Genomic DNA, 6,071 nt, shown 5'->3' with positions numbered 1-6,071 from the left:
GAACAAATAAAATGAAATAACAATACTTGTGATGATGATTATCTGCAGGAAGTGATTATTAAAAACACGTTTGAGATCCTGGTGAAATCATGATAAAACCAAAGTTTCTGTGATTCCATAATACTAACTGCCTGGGTATGGAAAGGACCAAGAAACAGAAACAAAAACATAAGCAAACCAAAACAAACAAAGGTATTCATCCAATTACTTAGAAATGTAAATGTGGTAAAGATATTAGAAATGTAAATGTGGTGAAGATATCTAATTCAAATGTCATTTGAAATATAGTCCTTTTTCTCACCCACTTAAATAAGCCCAGATCCCCACTTAATGTCTATGAATTTGCATATATTGATCTTTCTGCTCATTTGCTACTGGGAACAATGGACACAAATAAGAAAATCCAGAATCTTCTCATATAACTTTTTTTTTTATATTTCTAGCCTAAGGATACATTATTCATTCGCTTGATTTAAGTAAGTCTTTGACTTCTTAGATTTAGCTAACCAGCATGAAATCTACAGCATACACCCAGCAAATGAAGACAGATGTTAGTGAAGGGAAAGCCCCTTCATGGTTCTCATAAAACCTCTCAAGTTGCAGGCTGATGGTATTTTCTCCTTAAAAGGTATCAAAAGTTACAATTATAAAAGTTTGCATGGTGGGAAATTGCATAATTCTCCCCACCAGTGCCTGTAAAATTCTCATCATTTTCTCTCTCTTTTGATAATCGCTGGTTTGCCAAGACGTTTGCTTTCACTTGAGATCTTTTTTCACTTTTACTATTTCACATCAAGAATTGAACATGTAGGAAAAAAATATTTTAATATTTAAGACCGTAACATTTTCTTTTGAAAAGTTTTGTCTCTCGGGCGGAACATGTGAATGGTAATGAATCACTGGAGCTTTCCATGATGTCCTGAGGCCGTGGTGCACAGGACACTAAATTAATCATTGTAACTGCTTTTAATTTGAGATAATTGCATCCTTGCTTCCCAGTAGTTTTCTCCTGAAGTCTCTCTCTGGCTCATAGCAGATGTTGTGATGTTTGAAACTTGCTCAAATGCATTTCTTCTCCAGGGTTCTGTCATGAGAAGGCCACTAATGAGAAAACAGAATTTGAATAGAGCGTGGGACCCTGACCTGGTTGTGTACTTATCTGACCATTTGCTCAGATCTATTTCTATGGATTATAAAACGAGATGATGTTGAGTAAACTCCCAAATTAGCATTTTCTCTTTCTCAGTCTTCTGGAAACTCTCCAGATGGATTAAAATGAAAGTAACATCATGCATGACCATGTGATCCCAGAGACAGATGAAGATAGGAAGAAGAGATCATATAGTGGGTCCCAAGTCCTTGATAAAAATGAATTCATCCAATATGGACTCTCAATTCCTAATTTAAAAATGCAGGTATGGGTGCCCAGGTGGTTCCAATGGTAAAGCGTCCGACTCTTGATTTCAGCTCAGGTCATGATCTCAAGGTCTTGAGATTGAGCCCAGCATCGGGCTCCTTGATGGGCGTGGAGCCCACTTAAGATTCTCTCTCTTCCTCTTCCTCTGCCCCCCCCCCCAAAATGCAGGTTATAACCCATTCTTTTATTTTTGTCACACTGTAAAGTCATGGCTATTCTACAAATTGACTGTGTTCATCCTCTTCAACTAGGTCACTTGGAAACCAAGCTCTAGCTTGACAATAGTCATCTAATTTTACTATCTCCCTCATTCTGTCTGCTCCTGATACCAGCCCAGTGAAGTTTAAGTCATAAAATGAATGAACAAAGAACATTGCATCTGCTCATGGCATGTTCAGGAAATGCAAGTAGATGGGGTTGGGTTTAAGAGGAGGGTTGTGATGAAAAATGGAGTAAAGCCTGAGACTGGGATGGGGAGACAAGGGAACTCTTAAGTGAAGGAGGAAAAATACATACCAAAGCCCTGAAAGGGCTCAGCTCACAATCCCTGTACTGTGTGTGTGCACCTACACGTCTCCATACAATACATCACACACTGCTGCCTCCTTCTAGACTTCCATGGGGTGAGCACTCCAAGAGCCAGACAAGCTCTTAAAAAGCAGTCAAGTCTGGGGCACCTGGGTGGCTCAGTTGGTTAAGCGTTGGACTCTTGGTTTCAGCTCAGGTCATGATCTCATGGGTCGTGGGATCAAAGCCCTCATCAAGCTCCATGCTTAGCAGGGAATCTGCAAGAGATTCTGTCCCTCTGCTCCTCCCCCCACTTGCATACTCTCTCTCTCTTTCTCTTTCTCTCTCTCTCAAATAAATAAATCTTAAAAAAAAGAAATGCAGTCACATCTGCTGCCCCTTCTGCTCTCAGGTCTGATGGGGGGAGGGCTGCCCAGAATGGGCAACAGCACTTTCCATATAGGACAACTGAAATATTCAGACAGGGGACTGTATGATCTATTCTCACGCTTTTCTCAGGAACAGAGGGTGGGAGGGAGGCATAAGCAATTCAGGCAGTGGGTCTGGAGAGTCTGGATTGGAGGCATTCCTAAATGTGAGCCCAGAATAAACCACCCACATTTGGCCTTGACCTACAGAAATCAAGTGTATTCTCTAAGAAGTAATGCTTGTCTCTATTTGCTGCTTTGAAAAGGGGGCAGTTGAAGGGAGTGATTTTTACTCAGTCTACGCAGAAGGACATAATTTCATTTACTTCTCTCTTCAGTTGTTGTTGTTGTGTTTTTAATGTGGGACGCATAGGGGCTTGCTTTGAATATAGTCCTCACTCCATCCCTTTTCTGATAACTTCTTTTCATGCATGATTTATAATATGTAATGGGATGTGGATAATGATGGTGTGGGACTTTCATGCAGGCAATTTTCCAGGGTCAGAAAAGCAAAGGAGTGTCCAGAGCTTATCTTCAAATTCTGCCTCGTCTATCTCTGAGTCTTCCTTCGTCACGTGATACGTGGTAAGGCAGAGTTGGTGGTGCTTGCTCACAGCATAATAATGAAGCAGACAGGAGGGAATTCATCAGACAGTGAGCGAGTGTGATGCTGGGATAGTAACCCAAGAGGTGTTAACAAGCACCATTCACTCAGCCCCACGGAGAAGCTGGCTGTGCCGAATGGAAACCGAGCAGGAAGATCTCTGACGCCTCGAACTGATACCTTGGAGGCGTCAGGCTTCACCTTCGGTGCAGTGCCGACTCCTTTTTGAACTGGATAAAGACAATGAACCCTCTCCCCTGCCCTGCTTCCAAGCACACAGCCACACAGACGTGTCCGAGTTGGCATGCACTTGCCAGGAAGTCCCAGACCCTGGAGCCACTGCACTTGCCCTAGGTTAAGAACTCTTGTCTAGAGAAGCCTTTATAAAGCCTCTTCGGGGATGTTTATAATGGCTGGTTTGTTTGAGAGAGGATGATGTCATAGCTCATAGCTTTGAAAGTTTGTCAGAAATCAAGATTTCCTTTTGTGGAGTGGCTTTTTCATGCTAAGCACTTGATAAATATTTGCTGAGTGATTGAAAAAACAAGTGAACGTGCAGTATCTGGATCTTATAATTGTATGTATCTATCTACTCTATAGCAGAGGCTCGTTTAAAGTACTTTGCTGTATCTTGTTGACTGTGATGATGGCACGGCTCTATGGGAATGCCAACTCCATGAGGGCACAGACATGCTCCCCATAGGGCCGGGCCTATTACTGCATAGTGTTTAATGCAGCGACAAATGGAGAGAAACATGTGAGACCGTCAATGTGCCGAGAATATACTTTCCATTCAGATTTATAATCAGTCATACCTCCCACCATGGTAAGCAGAATAATGCCCTGCCTTCCAAAGCTGTCCATGTCTTAAACCTGAAAGCTGTGAACATGTCACCTTACAAGGAAAAAAAGAAACCTTGCAGGTGTGATTAAGGTTTATGGACCTTGAGATTATCCTGGATTATTCCAATGGACCCAGTGAAATCACAGGAGTCCTTAAAAAGCCAAGAACCTCTACCAGCTGTGGTCAGATGAAGATGGAGAAGGGGCCAGAGAGACACAGTGTTGCTGGCTTGGAAGAGGGAGGAAAGGAGCCATGAACCACAGAATGCGGGTGGTCCCTAGAGCTGAAAAAGGCAAGGAACTGGATTTTTCCCTCAAGCCTTCAGGAGGAAAAGCAACCCCGCTAACACCTAGACTGTAGTCCATTGAGAACCATGTCAGAGTTTTGACCGACGATAATGTCAGATAACAACATGTGTGTTGTCTTAAGCTCCTAAGTGTATAGTGATTTGTTATAGCAGCAATATGAAACCAATATACTCCCCAGTGACGGTGGGTGATATTTCTTGAGCACTGGTGCTGTTCTAAACATTCTACATGAATTGAACCAATTCTTACAAATTCTCTTGGGCACGTACTCATATTAACAATACATCGCAGAAAAGCAAGAGGAAGCAGCTTTGAATGACCCAGTCTGACTCTGGGGAATTACACACTTCCCCAGGGAACGCTTTAGGGAAGATGGTGATGGCTTAGGCCAGAGAGCTAGATGGGAGGTTTTGAAACTTTACTGTGAAGGCAGTATGTGTGTGAACACATGCGATGAGAGCGTGTGTCTGTGTCGGGGTGAACTGTGTATTTTCCTGTGTAGCTGTCTTAGCATCTGTGGGTTAGTCTGTGTCAGCTTAGGTTGGTGCTAACTCAGCACAAAAAAAAAATAAGTGACAATATATAAAGCTTAAGAAAACGGCTTGTGGATCCCCAGGTTGCTATTTATTGAAAGAGTATATGCCTTTCAGACAGTGGAAATAGCACATCTTGGTAGCAACTGACCTGCAAAAAAAAAAAAAAATGAAAGTCATCAGGCTTTTCAGGGTTTAAAACTACCCCTCCCCATGCTCTTTACATGTCTAACAGGATCTCTAAGGTGGAATTTCAAACATGAGTTTATAGTTGGAGTAGGAAGAGGCCAGAGAAGTCACACTGTGTTTATAGACTCATCTTGCAACTCTGGACGAAGTCAGAGTGGAATGCATCGCCGGTATTTGCTGTGCTTCTTTCCTGGAAAAGGACCTCGGCCTCCAACCACTGGAGTCCTTTCTTGAACTGCTGTGTAATGTCAGATTTCCAGTCCTGGCCAAAGGAAGGAAAGCACTGTACCATCAGCCCAAATCAGTATAACAGTGAGTGCTCAGCAAAACACATTTGTGACCTTTTTTTTTGTCTTTCTGAAAATCTGGTATCATTCTAAGGAAGGATTTAGGGAAAAGAAAGGACATCTTTTGATTAGCTTGCTAGAAAGAAAGCTATCATTCTTAAAGGTGATCCCTGAAAGCACTGAATAAATGTCAATAGAAGAAAGCATTTGCAATCATGATTCGATTTCGTATTTGTGCAAATTCCAAGATTTATTTCTGGCATAGTTTCATAGAGATACTCTTAAACAAATGGAAATATATGCTATGTTTATTTCTACAGAAAGATTTCAAATTATTCTATAATCATTGACATATACTCTCAGAGAAAAAGAGAGAGAGAGAATATGTTGTAGATGATTTTATTAAAAACACAATGTCCATTGGGATATAGTTTTCATATGATTTAGTTGAGTGACTAAGAGACATGTGTCTTCGTTCAGAAATCTTCAATTAGAAACTCGATGTGTTTCACAGACTTAGGAACTAGTTTGATAAGCATTTCCTTGAAAAGTTAAATGCCAGTTTCTGGATATTGCCCATCATTTCATATTAGTTTCTGTTTGTCCTAAGTGTATGCTGTTTTCTTTTTAATGTTTCCCAAAGAAAATAAAACTGACAATCTTTAGGGACTGGTAATCTGAGCCAAGTTAGGGCTCAATCCAATAGTTTTTCTATGCTTTCAAAACAACTGGAGTCATCATAGGCCCCTCTCCTACGTAAATAAGGCCTGCTGGACAAGGTTTACAGCATCACAAAGAATGAATCACTGTTTTATTTATTTATGTTCTCTTTCTAGCTATCTTTAGAGAAAGAATTCTTTTGGCAGCCTTCCCACTACTTTTTCTCCTAACCCTGTTCCACCAGCCTCCTCCAACCATGCACATTCACACACATGCAAGGACATTATGCTAAGT

This window comes from Phoca vitulina, unplaced genomic scaffold, assembly GCF_004348235.1.
Source record: "Phoca vitulina isolate PV1807 unplaced genomic scaffold, GSC_HSeal_1.0 scaffold72, whole genome shotgun sequence".
NCBI classification, from domain to species: Eukaryota; Metazoa; Chordata; class Mammalia; order Carnivora; family Phocidae; genus Phoca; species Phoca vitulina.
This window is presented reverse-complemented; position numbering follows the sequence as displayed.